The sequence below is a fragment of the Bidens hawaiensis genome, unplaced genomic scaffold (genome assembly GCF_021521415.1).
Source record: "Bidens hawaiensis isolate Kalapana, Puna unplaced genomic scaffold, B.hawaiensis_p1.1 tig00003058_1, whole genome shotgun sequence".
Taxonomy (NCBI): domain Eukaryota; kingdom Viridiplantae; phylum Streptophyta; class Magnoliopsida; order Asterales; family Asteraceae; genus Bidens; species Bidens hawaiensis.
In genome coordinates, this window is record NW_027491165.1 from 608,245 (window position 1) to 632,609 (window position 24,365).

Genomic DNA, 24,365 nt, shown 5'->3' on the forward strand with positions numbered 1-24,365 from the left:
GCATGAAGCATTTAAGCTAAAAGCTCAAGAAATTTATTATATGAAATTAACAAGTTCTATACGTGAACTATAAAAGCCGAGTGAGAAATGATATAATCAATCGGTGATTATCTCTTAGAAGAGATATGAATATGATATATTTGATCCATATATGGAATATTTTAATATTAAATCAATAGTATCATGTTGTATTTTATAAAGAGATGGTATGCATATAGAGCCTTTCTATAATGATATTTTATCAATCAAACTTCATATATAAAATGTTGGAGCATGAATGAAGTTCATCTCATATAAAACAAATACTCTAATTCTAAATTCAACCTCTTGGTCAAGAAGTACTATAATTTATTGCAATTGGTGCAATATTTCTTGCTAGTTATACACAACTAGATATATTATTTATTTATATATATTAATAAGATAAAAATTGTTTCAAGTAGAGAGGTTTCGAAATGAGCTAAACATAAATATTTTGATACATTCAAGGTATGAAAGATATGAGTTTTTTACTAACCCGTAAAAAAAGGTTTGGTTAGTTATGTTGATGCAGGGAATGTAATATAGCAAAGTCATAGATGTTGTGGCACTTATTTACAAGATGAGGTACTACAAGTCACTTATTTACAAGATGAGGTACTACAAGTCACTTATTTACAAGATGATGTACTATTAGTCATACACTAAGATAGTACGTAATTCCTCCAAATAATGAAGTGTACGCTACAAGATCATGCGGCATACACGAAGATAGTACGTAATTCTTCCAAATAATGAAGTTCCAAATAATGAAGTGTACGCTACAAGATCATGCGGCGGATTCTTAACTATAAAAGTCTCAAACAAACTTTCCTAAAAGATCGAAACCCATAACTTACGGATGTATAAATGAGGGGGAGTATTATACGCGTTGCACTCTTTTTCCCGTAGCTATGGTTTTGTCCCAATGAGTTTTCCTAGCAAGATTTTTAATGAGGCGACATAATCAAGCTATTTCATCATGTGTATAGTCAAGGGGGAGTATTATGAATACATTTTAATATGGTGACTCTCCACATGCATAACCTCCTTCCATTCATTTCCTTTGTATTAATGCAATATCCTTATAAATAGATGTATCTTGTATTTGGTTATGTACATCAATAAGAATCAATCTTCTTTCTCTTTATCATCTCTATATGTGTATAAACTTAGCTAATAGGTTGTTGTTTCACAACAATATATTGTTATTATATTATTATAGAAAAAGAGCATGGCATAGATACCAAAAATATAAATTACAGTAATTGATTACACGTCTAATATAAATTGACCTAAATTATTGGGTATCTTTGGATTTTGGAAACCCAATAATAATTGGAAACGGAAATTAAAGACTTTCCTAATTTTCCGCCCAAAATAATTGGATCGATTAAACTGATCGGCAATGTTGGCAATATGAGAACGGCGAACCAGGTCAATTGAAATCGATTTCTCCATCAATTAAGAACAACGAATCAATCATTTGAAATCGATTTTACCATTGATTTGGAACGACGAACTGGTCACAACAAATCACGATTTCATAGCAATTTGGATCGTTAGCGATTTCGTTTGGGAACAAAACGTTCCAATACGAAATACGTGCTCTGTATAGCGAATTCTGTGACTATGGTTCAAGCCCACTGGAAGTGGCTTAACTGGTTGCACGGGCCCGGTTGGCGTAGCGGGCATAACGCCGGCGACATTATATCTCAAGCCTTGAGCGACTTTCGGGCTCAAGGCCAAACCGAAGGGCGGTCTGGGAAACTGTTCAAGTAATTAAGATGTTGGAAAAAACTACGCCATTGCGCGAAATAGAACGGGGCACCCACCGTTCCGGTCGGCCAACGAGCCGGCTTAACCCGGCCTTGAAAAAGTCGAAGACATCGTCGTCGACAAATCCGAGCAAACCAAACACACCCTCCGATGCTCATAACTTCTTCGACGACGACACGATTAATTATGTATTTTTTTAGTTTAGTTTTTTTTGTATTTCTTTTTTAATTTTAATACATTTTTATTTAATTATTTAATTTACTTGGTTTTTATTTGTTTAGTTTAATTATAAAAAGAAAATAATAAGAAAAAGACACTATAGGCCCAGTTTGTAGCCCTACACCATTACACCCCAAAAACAAATTCCCTTCCTTTGCTGACCGGGCGTCACATGCCGCAATTCGTCCCAATCTGTTTCCCTTCCATTACGCATAGCCTAAGTTCTTTTTCTCTTAACTGAAAATTGGCATTAATCTTTATAGATGGAAGTTGTTACTCGTGCATGAATTTTATTCTCTTACTATGGTGAGGATAGACCTTCTTGAAGATATAGGATTAAGGTTAAAGACTTATGTAAAAGGGTAACACTTTGTTTTAACTTTGTCTTAGATTAACCTATATTTTAGATGACCTATGTATTATTTATTTATTAATTTATTTATCTATTATTATTTATTTATTTTTATATTTCTAATTAATTATATTTTATATATTATTTTTAGTATTGGTAGATGCCTAATATTATATTATTTTTTTCTATGTTATTTGGTATGTTTGGCAAAACTAGTTGCTAACTGTAGCTGGAAGTTGGTGGTTGGTGGTTTGAAGCTGGAAGCTGTAACTGGTAACTGGTAGCTTTAGTTTTTTATATATATTTAGATGTTTGACAGAGTAGCTGAAACTTTTAATAAAATGTAAAAAATTACTAAAATGGGCATAACTAAAAACAATAATAGTAAATGTATTTATTTTGTAAGGTTATTTAAGTAAATTAAAATACTAAAAACTTATTGCTCTTTCTAAACGCTACTAGTAGAAACTTTAAGCTTTAAGATTTTTCTACTGACTTAAAAGCTTCAAGCTCCTTGAACCAAACAAGACTTTAATTGAGTAAGTTTTTTCTTAAAAGTTTAAAGCTCCTAAAAACTTCCTGCCAAACATACCCATTGTATATTTTAATTAGTTCTATTTTCTTATCTATATTGCGTATAGGGAAGCATATGTTTCTTTTATACTTTTCATGACCATATAAAATTTTGGAGTTGAGGATCTCCCATGAAGAAGCCTCTCTTTCCTCTGGGTTAGGGTTTCGGTTTACCTACATCCCATCCTCTCCATACCCTACATATAGCAAAGCTATATGTGGGATATCGCTGGGTATAGTTGTTGTATGTTATTATGGCAAAAAAACGTTTTTTTTCCTTCTAACAACATGTAAGAGGTTTGCTTTACACAGTACATGTCAGTAAAGCATTTGCCGAGATGATGTTTAAGCATGGATTTGTGCATTGTGACCCATATGCCGCCAACTTGCTAGTTCGGACACTGCCCTCCCACAAAAGTGGCATTTTTGGTATGACATCTAATTGCTAAACAACACATATAATCGTACATTTTTTTATCATGTTTTTAAATCCGATAGCTTTAGATTTTTATCAAATTTCTCATACGCATAGGTTTGATATTTGATAACATACCTAGATGATTTTTATATATTAAAAATATAAGAAATGATAATGTTTACAAAATCTGCTCCGTATGGGAGTCCAATACTTTCATTTGTTCTTTTTGTTGATGTTTTCCATTTAATAAATTTATTTGATTCTTTTTTTTTGTTTGTATATGTATAGGAAGAAGAAAGCCGCAATTAGTACTACTGGACCACGGTCTGTACAAACAACTCGACGTTTCCACAAGGACCAACTATGCCGCCCTCTGGAATTTGTTTTTTTTTTTTAATTTTAATAATCATCTTTTATCTTCTTACCATGTTTATGTGATCAACAAGCGAAGGATGAAAATGTTTTTGCAGGCTTTGGTGTTGGCTGATGCGAAAGGAATTACGGAAAATTGCATGAAATTTGGTGCAGGAGAGGATCTGTATATGCAGGGATTCTTACAATGAGGCCTTGGAATAGGGTCATTGACCCTGCAGTTGACCATCTTGCCATACAAGGTAATGATCACGGAGCTTTTGCATAAACTGCCTCGTGTTATCCTGCTGATGTTAAAGACCAATGATTGCTTGCGTTCTGTAAATAACGCTTTGATATCTATTTTTTTACCAAATTTATAAATGCCACTTGAACATGTGTAATTTTAATAATTTGAAAGTATGTGGAAGTGAGGTTTGTGTATTTTCTATTGACAGATACAAGGACCATATGTGGAGTCTTTCATGATCACCGGAAGAGTTTCTTCAGAGGCATTGATTGAGGAGAAGTTATTACAGGCCCGTTCCCTTTTTACCTACCTATTTGTTTGCTTCGAGCGGATTTCATTGAAAGCCCGGTTTTACATAATGCAGGTTGCCTTGTGGATGCTGCAATTCCATATAGCTTTTAGTTAGTATTGAATGATCATTAGCATTTATACGAAAGACTTAAATAAATTATTTTACATTTGTAATCTTTGGGGATCAAACCCTTGTTTTGTTTCTAATTTATACACATATTATGCTATGAAGTTTTGTATAAGAATCTTGTTAATCACGACATTAAAAATAGGCATAAAAGGCGAGTTACCAATTCAAGGACCCTACATTGATGTACTCATTATGCAACTTTGATCCATTCACACAATACTACCTCTTTGGTTTCTTTCTTTTGTGTTTCATAGTTCTCTATAATTGAATGAAGTTGATTGTACAAATTCATATTCTTTCTCATCAATAAAGTATATACTAGAGTGTATTGTTAGTTGGGGTCTATAATCATTATGAGCACCTTAATTTCAATAGGAGTAACATGTTCCTGTTGTTATCTTCCTAAAATCAAATAGCTTATTTATGTTAAAAAAATATTTGCAGGTATACTTTCAAGACCCTAAGAAGGGCCACTACGCAGACCAAGTCAAAGTCTTGTAAACCAAAAGATACGTTATTGAAAAGTCTTCACTATGCTACTATATGAGTGAGAATTATAGTTATGGACCACAAACAATTAAAAGTAGGATATTTTGCATAATAATACATGAAAATAGAAGTTTTAGTCCTGTTAGTCAAAAACTTATCTTACCTTTAGAAATTGAACTAGACCACAAACGAATAGCCATGATGTGTATATATAGATTGTAGAAAAGTATGAATATCTATAGCCATTACAAACATACAATCAAAGAGCATGAGCAATTCTATTTTGCTTTTCTTTTTCCTTTTCTTCATCTCCTCTACTTCATTCTCTGTCCCTTTTGCCAATATCACTCATAGATGCTCTATTCAACAAACCATTGCCTTGCTTCAGTTTAAACATGACCTTTCCTTCATCAATTCCTCAATAGATGTTACCCAGTATTCTCAGTGTGAAAATTGGCTTGGTTCCGGTTATAATCCAATTCTGATTAACTGGAACACAAATACAGATTGTTGTGATTGGACCGGAGTCACTTGTGACCACTCCATTGGTAACGTCATCAGTCTTGACCTGAGCTGTGGGATGCTACAAGGTACCATCCACCCCAACACCACTCTTTTTCACCTCCCTTATCTACAAAAACTCAACCTTGCTTACAATAATTTTACCTATTCCCAACTTCCAGCTCACATAAACATGGTTTCTAATAGTCTCACATATCTCAACCTCTCTTCTTGTGGGTTTACGGGCCAAGTTCCCACAGGTATTTCACTCCTTCATAAATTGGTGTCCCTTGATCTCTCTAGGAATGGGAATGAGAATGATATTTTCCTCAATTTTGAACCTCATGTTTTCTACAATTTGCTTTAAAATTCTACGGTCATAAAAGAACTATCTCTTAATGGTGTTGACATCTTTGTGTTACCTACTAATATTAATATCTCTTCTTCTTTAAAATTGCTAAATCTGGGCTCCACGGGATTGCTAGGAAATGTACCTCACAACATACTCAACCTTCAATCTTTGGAAACACTTGACTTGTCAGGTAACAGTTTCACAGGTCATATCCCTTCAGAGATCACACATCTTCCTAATTTGGTTTTTCTTGATCTTTCTATGAATGGGATTAATGATTTGCAGATGGAACCTCGTATTTTCAGTATTCTCCTTCAAAATTCCACGTTTTTGACAGGCCTTTACCTAGCCGAAATTAGTATAGGGTTCGTTTTACCCACTTATCTTAATATCTCTTCTTCGTTAAGATCACTCGGTCTTAGCTACACCAACATGCGAGGAAAGGTACCAAATAACATCTTAAGTCTTAAAAATTTGGAAGGACTTCACTTGTCGGGGAACATTAATATCTCTGGTCCACTTCCCAAGGTTAACACAAGCGCTAACACCCCTCTCACGATCTTGGAAATGAGTGGCACAAGCTTATCGGGAGAGATACCTGCTTTAATTGGCCGTCTCACATCTTTAGTAAACTTGGATCTGTCACAAACAAGCTTATGGGAGAGATACCCACTTCAGTTGGCAATCTCCACTCTTTAACTGGCATGGATCTGTCAGACACAAGCTTATCGGGAGAGATACCCACTTCAATTGGCAATCTAAATTCTTTAACTTACTTGGATCTGGAAGACACAAGCTTATCCGGAGAGATACCCACTTCAATTGGCCATCTCAACTCTTTAATTTACTTGAGACTCTCGTATTGTGGTTTAAACGGCTCCCTCCCCAAATCAATAGGTAACCTTAGAAATCTTGAAACCCTAGTTTTATCATTTAACATGCTTTCTGGAACATTGCCTCCTTCATTGTTTACTCTTCTTTCTTTAACATCTATCTACCTCGATAATAACATGTTCCAAGGAAATATGCCACTGGAGTTGTTTTCTCTTACATCTTTACAAGAATTATCCCTTGCCAACAATGAATTAATCGGCCGGATTGATGTGCTTGATAATGGCCCCATCCAGCAAACATTTCAAAGGCTTACCAACCTCACTTCCCTAGACCTTTCATATAATAAATTTAGAGGTGATTGGGAGTTAGATACATTGTTATCAAGCCTCACAAACCTTCAAACACTCATTTTGTCATATAGTGGAATATCTGTTACCACTAATAATGCTAATCATTATATACACACTCATCCTTTTTTGGAGACCTTAAGTTTGGCCTCCTGCAATCTAAAGGTTTTTCCGGAATTCATTCGATCCATGAAAAATCTTAAACACTTAGATCTGTCAAGAAATGATATACATGGGCACATTCCTGATTCGGTAGGGGAGATAGGAGGAATCTGGTTAGTAGGGTTTATTTTGAATGGAAATCAATTAGAAGGCAAGGTGCCAACTTCTCTGAACAAATGTTATTTTTTAAGAGTAATTGATTTGGGAAACAACCACTTAAATGACACATTCCCCAGCTGGATAGGAGACCTTCACTATTTAGAGGTTCTTATCCTCAGATCAAACAATTTTTATGGTGGCATTGTAACCTCTTCGTTTGTTATATTCCCATTTCCAAGTCTACAGGTTCTTGACTTGTCTCAAAATGGGTTTGTAGGCCAACTCCCAACAAAATATTTTCAAAATTCCAAGGCCATGAACAATGTTGTAAAGAAGAACACAAGACTAGAATATGTATTCATAGATGGCAAGCACTATTACTCTTTCACTTGTGCGATTAAAGGAGTGGATCAAAATTTCCCGCGACTTTTGGTCGAGTACACGATTATTGATCTATCATATAATAAATTTGAAGGGGAAATTCCAAGCATCATTGGAAATCTAAACTCTTTGAAAGTGCTCAACTTGTCCCACAACAACCTAACGGGTCGAATCCCACAGGCTCTTGGAAATATTTCAGAAATTGAATCGTTAGACCTATCATGGAACCAACTAACCGGAGAGATCCCAGAAAGCCTTGCTGACTTGACATCTCTTGAGTTTTTAAATCTATCCCAAAACCATCTCGTGGGCCCCATTCCACAAGGAAAACAGTTCAACACATTTGAAGGGAAATCATTTGGAGGGAACCCAAAACTTTGTGGGCAACAATTGCCTAATAAATGCAGTGAGCGTATGCGTGAACCACAACTTGAAGGTGATAGAGATGGAGATGAAGAGGATAATGGATTTACATGGAAAGTGGTGATGATGGGATTTGGATGTGGAACCTTACTTGGATTAGTGTTGGGATATTTAATGTTATTAACAGGAAGACCAAAATGTATCAATGCAATTGCTGATGCATCAGACCATATGATCTTGAAGAGGCAAAATAAGAGAAGATGGTAAAGTTAGTTCATGAATGGTACGTGTTCATATGTTTTTTTATTCTCCAAAACTGTGCAAAACTCGTAACTCTGTTTTCTTTCATTTTTTTATTTTATTTTTAATATGATGCAGGTAAAGATCTTTAGGGTGCGGCTGACTGTTTTGAATCTAGCAGTTGTAGAGAACCTTCTGATCAGAATATGTTATATTTTAAGTATTTGTTTTAATTTTGTATTATAGTGTCTATATTTTGAATATTTGTTTTAATTTTGTATTAAAATGTCTCATAATTACATTTGATAGTCAAATTTCCTAATACTATTTGATTTAACTTTTTGTTGTTGTTATTCACACATTTAATGTGAAATTAGCAGAGTTTCATGTGTATTTTTTGCATTAGATCTGCTGCGGGCGTGACTAGTTGCTTATTTAACATGAAATTAGCAGAGGTTCATGTGTGTTTTTTGTGTATTCAAACAAAAGTGGTTCAACGCAATTGCTTATGCAGAATGGCACATGATTCATACATGTACATCAGAAATAAATTTTCTTTTTGAAGTTTGCATTTCACATTTTTCGTTAGTTTACCAAATTAAACAAAAGTCGGGTGTGACTAGTCGTTATTTTATTGAGTTCTACATGTTCAGAAGTTGCAGCCACTCTTTCTCCATCATTTCCTCTTTCAACCTCATTATCATCAACCTCCAGATCAACCAGTCTCCTTCCACGCATCATACGTGGCATGCAGTCCACCCCAAGAACCTCAAGAAAAATGCACCCCATCATGAACAAGTTCAATGCAATGCTACCCGACGGAAGCTATGGAACAAATGGCGCCCCCCCAAAGCTCCGGGTTCCTCGCTTGCTTCACCTTTAACTGAATACCAAAAGTGGCCCAACCAACTATTTACTCCCATACCTCTCAGTAGCCGAACAAACGTTCAACACCAAGAATATAATCAGCATGGTTCTATCTTGACCCGTTGTCACCCCAGCTGAGTAGTGTTGTCTCATTAATAGCTTGATTTCCACTACCGAGAATATGAAAATTGTAGATATGGAAAGAAGACTTGCTAGGACATTATTAGACAAGTTATTGATATTTATGTATATGATTTATATTAGAGGGTATTAGAGTGCATTTATGTAATCTATTTATATCTTGTAATCTCTTATACATAATCACATAATACAATACAATCTTCGTTGTTTATTTTGGTATCAAGAGCCAAAAGGGTCACAAACCCTATTTTTTATTTTTTGCCGTCAAACACCTCAGCCAACCACCCTCTGCCGCCATGGCACTTCTTGCATTCTTCACCCAAGCACAAAAACAGAGTCACAACTCACACAAGTTTGGTTTTACACTCTCTACAACCAACTATAGCTACTGGAAAACATTAATCCAGCCATTTCTTGTTACCAACAACCTTTTTCCCTATGTTGATGGCACCATTCCTTGCCCAGACCCGTTCATCACCGTTCTTTCTAGTGATAAAGACACGCCTCCAGTCAGCCAACATAATCTAGATCATGCAACATGGGTGTCTAATGATGCTCACGTTCGCATGTTAATCCTATCTACCATTTCTGAGAGTGCCTTCCAGCATGTTCAAGGTGATACATCCAAAGAATTATGGGCTGCTCTTGAACATGCCTTTGCACCTCACACCATATCTCGAGAATACACCCTCAAATCACAGCTTCTTCGCCTGAAGATGGAACCTAATGAGACCAGCGATGCCTATCTCCTTCGTGCATGTGAGTATGCTGATGCCCTGACCAATATTGGCGAACCATACAAGGAAAAAGATCTCGTTATGCCGGTTGTAACTGGCCTTCGTGACGAATACGATGGCTTCAAATCACAGATTGTGGGTCGACAATTTCCCACTGCGTTTTCAGATTTACATGCCCTCATATCTGATTATGATTACATGATCAGGAAGACTCCAGCAGCCCCTGTGCAAGCCTTTACAGCCGCAACACCACCGGCTAGCTCTTCTTCAGTCGCGGCTCCTTCATTGTCTCCTGACACGGTTCATGCTCTTCAACATTTTATGTCACAACTTGGCCTTCTTCAGCCACAATCTTCGGTTTCACAGCCCGCTTTTCCTCATCAATTTTGCAAACTATGCCTCTCGGGTCCGTGGTCGCGATTCGTAGAATCGGGGTTGTGGAAATCGCAACAATTCTAGGAACTACAACAACAATCACAGTTTTAACAACTCTAATGGTGGTAATAGAAATCGGTTTTCTTGGGCATCTACTCAAAACATGATTTTTGGTACTTGTAACAAGTGCGGAATTGGACATATTCCATCTCAGTGTCCTAACAGGGATCCAAGTACTATGAGGTCTACTCCACCTTCAGCAAACTTTGCTGATTACCGTTCACAGGAAACAACTAATTGGCTTCCAGACACGGGTTGCAGTGGACACTTTGCTATGGATCAACATAGCCTTGATCACTCAGAACCATACTATGGTAAAGATTCCCTTTATGTTGGTAATGGTGAAAGTCTCCCTATTTTACACATTGGTTCAACCAAAATTTACTCCTCACACAAAACCTTTACCCTTTCAAACATCCTCCATGTCCCTCAATTAAAACGAAATCGCCTTTCTGTCCAACAATTTTGCTTTGATAATAATGTGGATTTTGAATTTACTCAACTTTTTTTTGCTATGAAGGACATATTTACATGGAAAACCCTCATCACGGGTCCAAGTGACAACGGGCTTTACCCTCTTCGGCTTCCACTTTCACGTCCTGTTCACCGTATTGCTTTTTCTGCTGTTCGTGCATCTTCTGACACATGGCATCGAAGACTTGGACATCCACATCCAGAAGTCTATGTTATTTAAATTTTCTCTTCCTGTTAGCAATAAAAGTTTGAGTGCCTCTTGTAATTCTTGTCACATGGGGAAATCCTCAAAACTACATTTATTATCTTCATCGTTTACTAGTACTAATGTTTTGGATTTAATATTTTATGATGTTTAGGCCTTGCACCCGTTAAATCCTTTAATGGGGATTCCTATTTCTTATTATGTGTTGATCATTTTACCCGTTATATGTGGATCTTTCCATTAAAACACAAGTCTAATGTTAGTGCTATCTTTAAAACTTTTCATGCTATGGTTGAAAGACAATTCAACACTAAACTTAAATCTATTCAAACAGATCGGGGAGGGGAATTTCGATCTATTTCTCCCTTTCTCTCTTCCTTGGGCATTATTCATCGTCTCTCATGCCCTCACACCAGTGAACCAAATGGTTTTGTTGAGAGACGCAACCGACATGTGGTGGAAATGGGTCTTACTCTTCTTGCCCAGTCAGGTGCTCCTAAATGGTTCTGGAACTTTGCATTTGATACAGTTGTCTACTTGATTAACATGATTCCTTCTCATGTTGCTTTCAAAATCTCTCCTTTTGAACACATCTTTAAACGCAAACCCGACTATTCCTTTTTAAAAGTTTTCGATTGCCAGTATTATCCTCATCTTTGTCCTTACAATCCTCACAAAATGGACTTTCGTTCCATACCCTGTCTCTTTCTTGGTTACAGTCCATCCCATCATGGTTATCGTTGCCTTGATCTTAAAACACATCGCCTATACATTGCACGCCATGTTCGGTTTCATGAACAATAATTCCCTTTTCTTCATTCGTCTTCTCCTCGGTCTACACAGTCCCAATTTACACAGTCCCAACTTGATCCTTACTATGCATCCTTTCCACTCTCTTGTTGCTCTCAGACATAACCTGCAACAGAACCTGTTTCTACCCAACCAAATCTGCCCGATCCTGACCGACAAACCAGCCCACAACCATCTCACCCAGACCTACCAAACATGCCCGCTACTGACCCAAAACCATCCCTACCAAAACAGCCCGTCTCTGACCAACAAACCAGCCCCGAAACTGCCCACCCTAATGCACAATCATCCCCGACCGTTACCAGGCCACAATCGTCCCACTCACATACTACCGCCTCTATTGAAACACAACCAAACCAATCTGTCCTAAATCACCCAACCTCATCGACCTCTATCCCACCTAATACCTCTACCAGACCAACACATCTTCGCCAAAATCCTCGTAAACTAAACGTTATGATCCCTCGGATTTTCACACCACCACTGAACCAATTGTCACTGAACCCACAACTTTCACTATTGCCAACAAGGATCCTCAATGGCAACAAGCCATGTCTGAGAAATACAGGGCTTTGATGAAAAATGGCACGTGGACTTTGGTTCCACCTATCTCAAATGTTAATGTGATTGATTGCAAATGGGTGTACAAACTAAAACAGGACCAATATGGAGCTATTAAACGGTACAAGGCACACTTAGTTGCAAAAGGGTTCAATCAACAAGCTGGTGTTGATTATCATGAAACCTTCAGTCCCTCGCAACTACGTCAAAAACGTGATGTGATGCGTTCGGTGTGGTAAAATATAAAGGACGGATTTTAGCTTTCACAAAAGATCATGTTTTAAATTTATAAAAGTGATTTCTACTAAGACTAAACACACACAAAATAGGCAAGTGTACCAATCGTATATGTAGAATAGTATTGGTAAGAACCAAGTATCGATCCGTGGACACAAATGTTTATAATAATAAATCTTCGTATTACTTTAGTCGGAGAGTTTAATCATTTTGGGGTTGATTTTTAAACTTTAATAGAAATACTTATATATAATATATAGGTGAATAAGAAGAGAAATTCTAAATGAGTAAATCAACTATATGAAGGTTACCATATAAGATCAAGAATCTACTCCATTCTTCCTTGATGATTATAATTTAAACATGTGATAAACTTGCCTTAATAATGTATGATAGATTAGCCTCTCATTTCTAAGTGAACATATTCTATGACATAAAAGAAAGTAAGATGCATATTTTCCGGTCCACCCTTGCTTAATCTCATGTCTACCACGAGAATGTCAATTTAAGTAGGCAAGTACTTTAGTAAAGTAGAGAGATTAGAATTGACTTTGATTTCTCAAATACCAATCCTAACAACTTCTGGTGGTTATAGTTTAGTCACACAACCTTCCCTTGGTCGATTTAATTAGGTTATAAATACACATTCATTTAACATATGATTTCTTTAACTAGTATGATAACCTAAGCAATCGTGTTAACAATGTTATTTCAGAATTACCAATAATAGAGAAATTGATCATAGCTTATATCTCATCATTTCTAAGTACAATATAAGGATCCATGTTTTATCTTAAATAAGTTATCAAGGTATTCTTTGTTACCATTTCTAGTCTCCAAGAACATGAGTGAATCATGAATGATTGTTAATCATCAACCTTGATGTATTAAGTTAAAGTGGTAAAACATTTTTTATCAAAGGATAATTGCAAAATAACCATGTACTTTACTAAACTAAATCACATATTTAATATAATCATCAAGTAAAACAAAGTTTCTTCATAGAAATTAGATGGTAAATGGAGTTTTAGCTCATAATGAGCATGGTAATGAACATTAAAAGAGATGAAGATAACAAACACATGATCGAACTAGAACAATCTAACCAAATGTGGATGAATCTTCCTTCTTCAATGGTGATGAATGATGATGATGATAGCCTCCAAACCTTCAAACTCTCCACAAGATCTTCTATATGAGTGTAACGTGGGCGTTTTTATAGGTGAAACCCATATAGAACTTTTCTTCAAGCACACTAAAGGAATGCAACATGCTCCCCTATTTATAGGCTGTCTGGGCACTCAGGCACGACCCCGTGCCTCATGAGGCATGTCCCCTTTCCAGGTATCCACTCGAATTTAATGCTATGTCAGATCTTACATGCTGACTCACCACAAGGGCGTGCTTCCTGTGGCACGGCCCCATGTGTTTGGGTGTCTGTTATATCTTCTTTTGTCTTTTTTAAAAGGTGAACACGACCCCGTGTTCTCCGTAGCTCGGCCCCATGTCCAGCTGTCTAGTATTTTGTCTAATCTTAAAGGTGAGCATGGCCCCATGTTCTCTGAAGCACGGCCCCGTGTCCAGCTGTCTAGTATTTTGTATTTTCTTGCAAATTTTTATCTTTTCTGAAAGGTGAGCACGACCCCATGTTCTCTGAAGCACGGGGGTGTGTTCCATGAAGCATGGGGTGTGTTTCATGAAGCATGGGGGTGTGTTTTGCTGTTTTCTTTGGTTTTCTTTGATTTTTCTTTGTCTTTTCATTTGTTTCGTCGTTTGAAGTTTGGATTCACTTGAAAAAACATTTTAGCATGATAAGTAGTTACTTTAACTATATTATACGATAGAAGTTTAGAGATTATTTGATGCTTAAAATTAAGATGTATATTTTTATATACATCATAACCTACCAGAAAAATTGAGACCTCATATGCTCTCGGTTGCAGACAGCGCGACGCTAGGTAGCCCAAGCCCACCATCTCATCTCCTGTTACAAGAAAATGCCGTTTTCCAAAGGCACACTACAGGAAAACCTAGGAAAACCTGATTGAAATCAGATTCAAATTTAAAACCTTACCGTCTCCCACCTAAGCTTCCAGTTCCATCCAAATGTCATTTCACCTAAAGTTTATGGGCAACATGTTTTCTAGATAGGGGAGTGGGCCTACAACAATCTATATCACCTGACGCTTGGGGTTTACGTATAATATCCCGATTTGTCATGATGCGCAAATCCGGTACCGGTATCAAAATCGATACCGATTTCAGTACCAAAGTTTTGAGTTTGGAGATCGGTACTGTACGGTACCAGTATTTCCCGATTTTTTACCTTGATACCGGTACCAAGAATTTGCGAATTTCGGGATTGGTATTTTCGGCACCAAGCTCATCCCTAATTGGGACTTATCATGGATTTGTTTATGCAAGACATATTTTGCGTTTTTAGAATTTAGATATTTGACTCTTTAGATAGGATCTTACAAAAAATTCTAAAACACTATTTTATTAGATATCTATAATCTGTAAAACGGCATTGGTTTAAAAATATAATAAAACATAAATAAATATCTTTTTTATAAACAACTTTAAAACTTATATGTTTAATATAAGAAACTTTTGATTTGTTACCATGTGATGTGAATGCAATTTTTTAACTCCTAATCAGTAGTAAGTTTTACTTATGTTAATTTTATGACGCTACGACATATGTACTTTATCATATTTATATCATTATATTTGTGTTGGGCACCACTTCAGTTTAAGCTAGGTGGTAACAACTTTTATCTTTGAAGAAAAAGATTGGGATTCGAAGCCTGATATAAGGGTATATTATTCTCTTGGCGTAGTTTGGAAGTAGAAGTACACATTCCATTTGGATACTATAATGAAAGACAAATTGGCTACTAATGTGGATCATAACATTTGAAAAAAGGCGGGGTTAAAGCTTGGGCATTTAAAATATTATTAATTTAAATCATTTCATAAATTGTTCCAGTGCGTATATTTTGATTAAATATTAATTTTTTTTTATTTTGAGAAACCCGTATTGGAGCGAATATAAAACTAGCTTACATATGAAAAAAAATTTCAACATATCGATAGTGTTGGTGTCTATATTAGAAAACAGAAATTCATATATTAAAATATAAGATATAGCGAAGCTTGGACGAAAACGTTGGGATGACGGGCTCAATAATTAGGATAAAAAATTCCAAAAACCAGGGTGGGCGGGCTAAAAAATTCGGACCAAAACAGGTAAATGAACATTACGTATAAATTTTTGGGACAAAAACCCTTGAATATAAGCTTCACTCTAATGCTCTATGTCTACGCTGTGATGGGTTTCGACCTCGTCTTTAATGGCATGGGCTAGAACTACAATATTCATATTTGAAAATGGGGTCTTCTCCCTTTGTTTTTTGAGCCTGAAATGTTGGCCGCTTGGCCCAACATCGATTTCCTGATGATTGAACTAGTGCACAACGAAACCGAATCGGGTAACAGTTTGGATACAGTCTAATGGACCAGTACATAATCAGTTTGGTATATAGATGCTTGGAATCCGTTTTTGAAACCAATTTGTGGATGAAACCGGTTCGAAACTGACATGTCCAGTTTTTATTTCCATTATTAATCGTTTCTAAACAGATCTAGTTTGGGTCAAACATGCTTTGCCTTTGTTTAACTTGATCTTAAACCGTCTTCAAACATGTTCGGTCTGACCAAAAACTAGTTTCGTGTGCCACTAGATTGAACATCATTTTACATATGGAAAAACTTCACCAAAGAGTAACAATTATTTCATAATATCATTCAAAAAATTTTCGTTCTTTTAAATTCACTCAACTTTAGTTAGGTGTTCTATCTTACAAAATATCATTATAAATGTGTGATGCCTATCCTTTTAATATAAAGGTGGTGAATTCAAATCCTTACAAATATAAGATGGGTAAAAAGGATTTTAGGTGAAAAGAAATTTGTTGTTAAAAAAATGTTTTAAACATCCACACATTTTTTTCATAAAGAAATAAAATATTGTATTAACCTGTTTATGTTTTAAAACAGCTTAAAGAAAAGGATATAAAGGTAATTTCGCTAAGATTAATTACTGAGAGTTGACTTGCTTACGTGGAGCTAAATCATTCACAAAAAGGCCCTGACTTATTCATAACTTAAATCATACCTAGCAACAACGGCGGTCCGCCCATCACGTACCGCCATCTATTTCCCCTTGTCGTCGCAAAAATGTTTTTTCGGCAACCAGCAACCAATAGCATGGTGCTGGTGGATTTATATGGGACGCTAAATCGAAGCTCGCATTTGCAGATTATGCACAGTGGAATTGATTGTTAATACTATGCATTGGATTGGATCTTTCCTTGTTATTATTTAATGCGTGTGTTTGTAATTGAGATACATGGCAATGCCAATAACCATAGTTGTGATTAACTGGATTTGAATATAGGTGGTTGATAGATGAAGTACACGAGAGTCTGCATAAGGTTAGAGAATAATCTTTAACTTTGACCTATTAATTCTCATAGTTGTTTACCAAAAACTGGATACATAATATATATAGAACAAATGTAAGACTGCATTAAGCTAATGTAGTTACATTGTTTATGAAGTTAAAATGATGGTTATGATCAGGAACTAGATTTCTTAAATGAGGCCAACAACAGCATAAAATGTATGGATAACTTTCGAGGTTATCTCTTCATATTGCAGAGTATGTATGTATATGCACCTGCTGTGTATTGGAATCTCAGTACCTCAAAACTGTTGGCCAAGGAGTTAGTGGAAGGCCCACAAGTCAATGATTTAAAGAACATTCAAAAACTTGGTGCCAGCCAACATGACATCGCAAGGCTAGCTAGTAAGTTCTTTTTCTTTTAACTGCAAATTGGCATTAATCTTTATAGATGGAAGTTGTTACTCGTGCATGCATTTTATTCTCTTTTTATGGTGGAAATACAACTTCTTAAAGATTTAGGATTAAGATTAAAAACTTAGAGGAATTTTAGGAAAGGGTAATACTTTGCTTTAACTTTGTCTTAGATTAACCTATATTTTAGATGACCTATGTATTATTTATTTATTAATTTATTTATCTATTGTTATTTATTTATTTTTATATTTTTAATTTATTATATTTTATATATTATTTTTAATATTGGTAGATGCCTAATATTATATTATTTTTTTCTATGTTATTTGGTATGTTTGGCAAAATTAGTTGTTAACTGTAGCTGGAAACAGGTGGTTGGTGGTTTGAAGCTGGAAGCTGTAACTAGTAACTGGTAACTGTAGTTTTTTAGATATGTTTAGATGTTTGGCAGAGTAGCTGGAGCTTTTAATAAAGTGTATAAAATTATTAAAATGGACATAACTAGGAACAATAATAGTAAATGTATTTATTTTGAAAGGTTATTTAAGTAAATTAAATTACTAAAATCTTATAGCTCTTTCAAAACGCTACTAGTAGAAGCTTTAAGCATTTTCTCCTGGCTTAAAAGCTTCAAGCTTCTTGAACCAAAAAAGGCTTTTAATTGAGTATGAACTTTTTTCTTAAAAGCTTAAAGCTTGAAACTCCTAAAAGCTCCCTGCCAAACATCCCATTGTATATTTTTATTAGTTCTATTTACTTATCTATATTGCGTATAGGGAAGCATATGTTTCTTTTATACTTTTCATGACCACATAAAATTTTGGAGTTGACGGTCTCCTATGAAGAAGCCTCTCTTTCCTCTGGGTTAGGACTTAGGGTTTCGGTTTGTCTACATCTCATCCTCCCCATACTCTACATATAGCTTTGCTATAGATGGGATATCACTGGGTATAGTTGTTTGTTATTATGGCAAAAAATTTTTTTTCCCTCTAACAACATGTAAGAGGTTTGCTTTACACAATACATGTCAGTAAAGCATTTTCCGAGATGATGTTTAAGCATGGATTTGTGCATTGTGACCCATATGCCGCCAACTTGCTAGTTCGGACATTGTCCTCCCACAAAAGTGGCATTTTTGGTATGACATCTAATCATACATTTTTTTATCATGTTTCTAAATCTGATAGCTTTAGATTTTTATCAAATTTCTCATACGCATAGCTTTGATATTTGATAACATACCTAGATGATTTTTATATATTAAAAATATAAGAAATGATAATGTTTACGAAATCTGCTCCTTATGGGAGTCCAATACTTTCATTTGTTCTTTTTGTTGATGTTTTCCATTTGATAAATTTATTTGATGCTTTTTTTTGTTTGTATATGTATAGGAAGAAGAAAGCCGCAATTAGTACTACTGGACCACGGACTGTCAAACAACTCGACGTTTCCACTAGGACCAAGTATGCCGCTCTCTGGAATGTGTTTTTTTTTTTTTTAATTTTAATAATCATCTTTTATCTTCTTACCATGTTTATGTGATCGACAAGGCAAGCATGGAAATGTTTTTGCAGGCTTTGGTGTTGGCTGATGCGAAAGGAATTACGGGAAATTGCATGAAATTTGGTGCAGGAGAGGATCTGTATGCATTATATGTAGGGATTCTTACAATGAGGCCTTGGAATAGGGTCATTGTATTAGAATGTGCATATATTTAAGGATTAGAATATTATTGTATCATTAATATGGAGATAATCTCCATTCATTGTAATTATATCACTATTCACCCTATTTAAAGGGTTGTGTTTATGTAATAGAGGGCAACCAATTATGCCATAATCTCAAAGATTAATATGGTATCACAGCCTACTTTGTAACCCATCATCGCAACCCTCATATCTTTCTTTTCTTTCTTTTTTTTTCCCCGGCTCTCCTGCTGTCACGACAGCCATGGCCGACGAGACACCCAACAACAACACACCAAAATCATCCGCATCTCTCCACCCGGCGTATACCGTAACCAATATACAAAATAATGTCTGTACGCTTGATGGTACTAAAGAGACATACTCCTCATGGGTGAAGTTGTTCAAACTTCACGCCAAAGCCTACAAAGTTCTTGACCATATCGATGGTACGGATCCCCCCGCGACAACGGATGCTTCTTATGATCTGTGGTATGAAATTGATGCTTTAATTCTTCAATGGATTTATGCAACTTTAACTGATGACTTAATGGTACGTGTTCTCGAACCCGATGCTACCGCTCGATCCACATGGATCAAAATCGAAAACCTGTTTTTAAATAACAAAGGCGCCCGCGCCACTACTCTTGAACATGAGTTTACAAACTTAACTCTTGGGGCTTGTTCATCGTTAGATGATTATTGTCAAAAATTAAAAGAGATAGCCGATCAACTTGGGGATGTTGGTTTTCCGGTGAGCTCGGCTCGGCTCGTAATGCAATTGGTTCGAGGCCTCCCACTGGAATATGATGTCACGGCTGCTATAATTAACCAAAGCACCCCTTCATGGGATGATGCTAGAACCAACCTTCAACGTGAACAACAGAGGCAACAAGCTAGACAAAACCAAAACCAATCGGCCTTTGTGTCCACCCCTAAACCACAATCCTCCTACCCAGAAAACAACACCACCGCACCTCCCCCATCCGCCCCTACTACCAACGACCCTAACCGTTATCATCACTATGACCCAAACCGTTCCCGTGGACGAGGACGCAATTACCCCTCACAAACCTGGGCCCCATATCAACAAACCAACTCACATACCCAACCTCATGGCTTACCAACAAACTCAATTACCACCCTACACACCATAAACCCACACGGCTCCTATGCAGCCCCAAGATCAACAAATACAATTTACGGATCCAAATGCTTTCAATGCTCTCAATCCCACTGATTTAGGAACGGTTCTTTCAATGATGCAGTTCAACACTCACTCTGACTCATCATGGAATATGGATACGGGTGCCTCGTCTCATATCACAGCTCATTCAGGTAAAATCAATACTCCTTTGTCTATACTTGTTGGTAATGGCCAAAAATTGCCCATAAATGGATCTGGAAATAGCCTTCACACTGTTTCAAATAAAACATACAAGCTTAACAATGTCGTTCACTCACAAACCGTTATCAAAGATTTATTATCTGTTCGTAAATTTACTCGTGATAACCAGGTTATTGTGGAATTTGATCCGTTTGGTTTTTCTTTGAAGGATCTAAAGACAGGCACCTTTCTTTCGCGCCATGACAGCACGGGGGACCTATATCCGTTCACACCACCATCCTATGCTTTTGTATCCACTTCTCAAACTCCTTGGCACAACCGTCTCGGTCACCCGGGCGCTTCCATTTCAGATTTCCTTTCTCGTAATCATTTTATTATATGTAACAAGACTTCTAGTAATGGTGTTTGCTCGTCTTGTCAACTTGCTAATAGTCAACGTTTACCATTTCATGGTTCAAATTCAGTAACTTTTTCACCTTTTGATCTTGTTCACTGTGATTTATGGACATCATCGGTTACTAGTAACTCAGGATATAAGTATTATATGGTACTTATAGATAACTACACACAACATGTTTGGAGTTGCCCATTGAGACATAAATCAGGAACATTTGCCACTTTTGTCAAATTTCATAAACTTATCCACACTCAATTCAATCGTCTCATTAAAACTTTTCAATATGATTTAGGCGGTGAATTTGACAATCACAACTTCAAAAATTTTTCCTCTCAAAACGGTATGGTACTTCGTTTTCATGTCCTCAAACCTCACCACAAAATGGCAAAGCTGAAAGGATGATCCGACACCTAAACAATATCATCCGGGCCATTCTCATTCATGCTCACTTACCTCCCACTTTTTGGGTCGAAGCCCTACACACTTCCACTTATCTTCACAACATCCTACCTACAACCACACTCAACAACCATACTCCAGCCTTTGCCCTTTACCAAAGACACCCAACCTATGATCACTTGCGCGTCTTCGGATGTGCTTGCTATCCAAACATTACAGTCACCCAACCAAATAAACTTCTCCCACGATCTACCAAATGAATCTTCTTAGGGTACCCACCAAACTTTCGAGGCTACCGGTGTCTTGACCTAACTACTGGCCGCATTCTCATTTCTCGTCATGTTGTCTTTGATGAAAATGATTTTCCATACTCTCAACCTACCCAACCCGCAGCTTATAATTTCCTAGACGACGACACCTACCCTTTCTCCACAGCCCATAACATCCACATTCTGCCTCAAAATCCACCTCCCAACACTCACAGCCCACCACCTTCACCACCTTCCCACACTCACTCACCCGAATCGTTTACGGCCCAAACCTCACCTCACCTTTCCACCTCACGGCCTTCTACCACTACCACTATTCCACCGGCCCAAACCACTAGTACTCTCCAACCCAACACACCACTCCTAACTAACCAGCCCAAACCCAGCCTCATAATCTCAATCCACAGCCAAACCAACACCCTATGATCACACGTGCTAAAATCGGTATAACCAAGGCTAACCCAAAATTCAACCTCACTACCACAGCCATTTCTCCTTTACCCACCTCCTACCATAAGTCTTTTTTAGATCCAAATTGGCAAAATGCTATGACCAATGAGTTTAGTGCGTTGCAGGTAAATAACACATGGGAGCTTGTACCCAAACCAATTAGTACGCTAGTTATTCAGAGCACGTGGCTCTTTCGCCACAAGTTTAAAGCTGATGGAACACTTGAAAGATACAAGGCCAGACTTGTCATGAATGGAAAGCCACAAACAGTCGGGATTGATTGTCACGACACATTTAGCCCGGTTGTTAAACCGGCCTCCATACGCACTGTATTAAGCTTAGCTGTCTCACGACAATGTCCTATACATCAGCTCGGCGTGAAAAATGCTTTTCTACACGGCCACTTGGAAGAAACCGTATATATGCACCAGCCAGCGGGTTTTATTGATAAACGGTTTCCCGATCATGTTTGCAAATTAAAGAAGTCTTTGTACGGCCTAAATCAAGCACCCCAAGCTTGGTACACTCGTTTCTCTACATTCCTGCTCTCTCACGGTTTCAAGAGCAACATTTGTAATCCGTTTCTTTTTATTTATCGACGCGGACAGCGAGTTGCATACTTATTATTATATGTCGATGACATTATTTTAACAGCATCAGATTCCACATTGCTCAATTCCATCATCACAATGCTCTCTAGAGAATTTGCTATGACCGACTTGGGCACGCTTCATCATTTTTTGGGAATAACAGTAACACGGGACTCAAAAGGCCTTTTTCTATCCCAAGCTCAATACATTCAGGATATTCTACATCGCGCCAACATGATGGGATGTAAACCATGCGCTACCCCATGTGACACTACCTCCAAGCTTAGTGCTTCAGACGACTTGTTAATGGACGATAACACCCTGTATCGCAGTCCGGCAGGGGCACTTCAATACTCAACCTTCACCCGACCAGATATCACATATGCCGTTCAACAGGCCTGCTTGTTCATGCATGCTCCACGCGAGCCACATTTCACATTTCTTAAGCGCATCTTACGTTATCTACAAGGCACTCTAGACTATGGCCTGCACCTATCAGCACGCGCTTCTACGGCTCTCACGGCTTATTCTGATGCAGATTGGGGAGGATGCCCTGATTCCAGGAGATCCTCATCGGGCTATTGGGTCTTTTTGGGCGACAACCTAATCTCTTGGTCGTCCAAACGTCAACCCACCATATCTAGGTCCAGTGCTGAAGCCGAATACTGGGGCGTTGCAAATGCAGTAGCTGAAATAAGTTGGTTAAGAAATCTTTTATTGGAGCTCCACGTGCCGGTTCTTAAAGCTACCATCATTTACTGTGATAACGTCTCTGCGGTATATCTATCTGAAAATCCCGTTCAACACCAGCGCACCATACATGTTGAACTTGATATTCATTTTGTCCGTGAAAAGGTTCAACTCGGTCAGGTAAAAGTCTTACACGTCCCCTCCTGATCACAGTATGCTGACATTTTCACGAAAGGCTTGCCCAGGACTCTCTTTGAGGATTTCAGGTCCAGTTTGCGTGTCCGTTCCTCTGCAGCTCAAACTGCGGGGGACTATTAGAATGTGCATATAGTTAGGGATTAGAATATTATTGTATCATTAATATAGAGATAATCCCTCCATGATTTACGTTTCCATTCATTGTAATTGTATCACTATTCACCATATTTAAAGGGTTGTGTTTATGTAATAGAGGGTAACCAATTATGCCATAATCTCAAAGATTAATACATTGACCCTGCAGTTGACCATCTTGCCATACAAGGCAATGATCACTCAGAACTTCAGGTGAACCGACCCACCCTTCATAAATGACCATTGAATCATTTGGGATTTTGCATTTTGAATGTTGATGTTTTGTTTCACAGATGTATGCTTCTCAGTATTTCCCTCAAATTACGAAGCTTTTGCATAAACTGCCTCGTGTTATCCTGCTGATGTTAAAGACCAATATTTGCTTGCGTTCTGTAAATAACCCTTTGATATTTTCTTTTTTACCAAATTTATAAATGTCATTTGAACATGTATAATAATAATAATAATAATAATAATAATTTGAAAGTATGTGGAAGTGAGGTTTGTGTATTGTTTATCGATAGATACAAGGACCATATGTGGAGTCTTTCATGATCATTGGAACTATTGAATGATCTTTAGCATTTATACGAAAGACTTAAAATAAATTATTTTACATTTGTAATCTTTGGGGATCAACCCCTTGTTTTGTTTCTAATTTATACACATATTATGTTATGAAGTTTTGTATAAGAATCTT

At 36.9% G+C, this 24,365-nt stretch overlaps 3 pseudogenes; all 3 read left to right on the forward strand.

The window, feature by feature from the left end:
* The first annotated feature begins 1,650 nt into the window (after positions 1-1,650).
* On the forward strand, positions 1,651-4,644 carry LOC143622169 (putative ABC1 protein At2g40090; annotated as a pseudogene).
* Positions 4,645-5,010: 366 nt separating this feature from the next.
* On the forward strand, positions 5,011-8,266 carry LOC143622196 (receptor-like protein 6; annotated as a pseudogene).
* A 4,103-nt stretch (positions 8,267-12,369) lies between these two features.
* LOC143622171 (putative ABC1 protein At2g40090) lies at positions 12,370-24,267 on the forward strand (annotated as a pseudogene).
* The last annotated feature ends 98 nt before the right edge of the window (positions 24,268-24,365 follow it).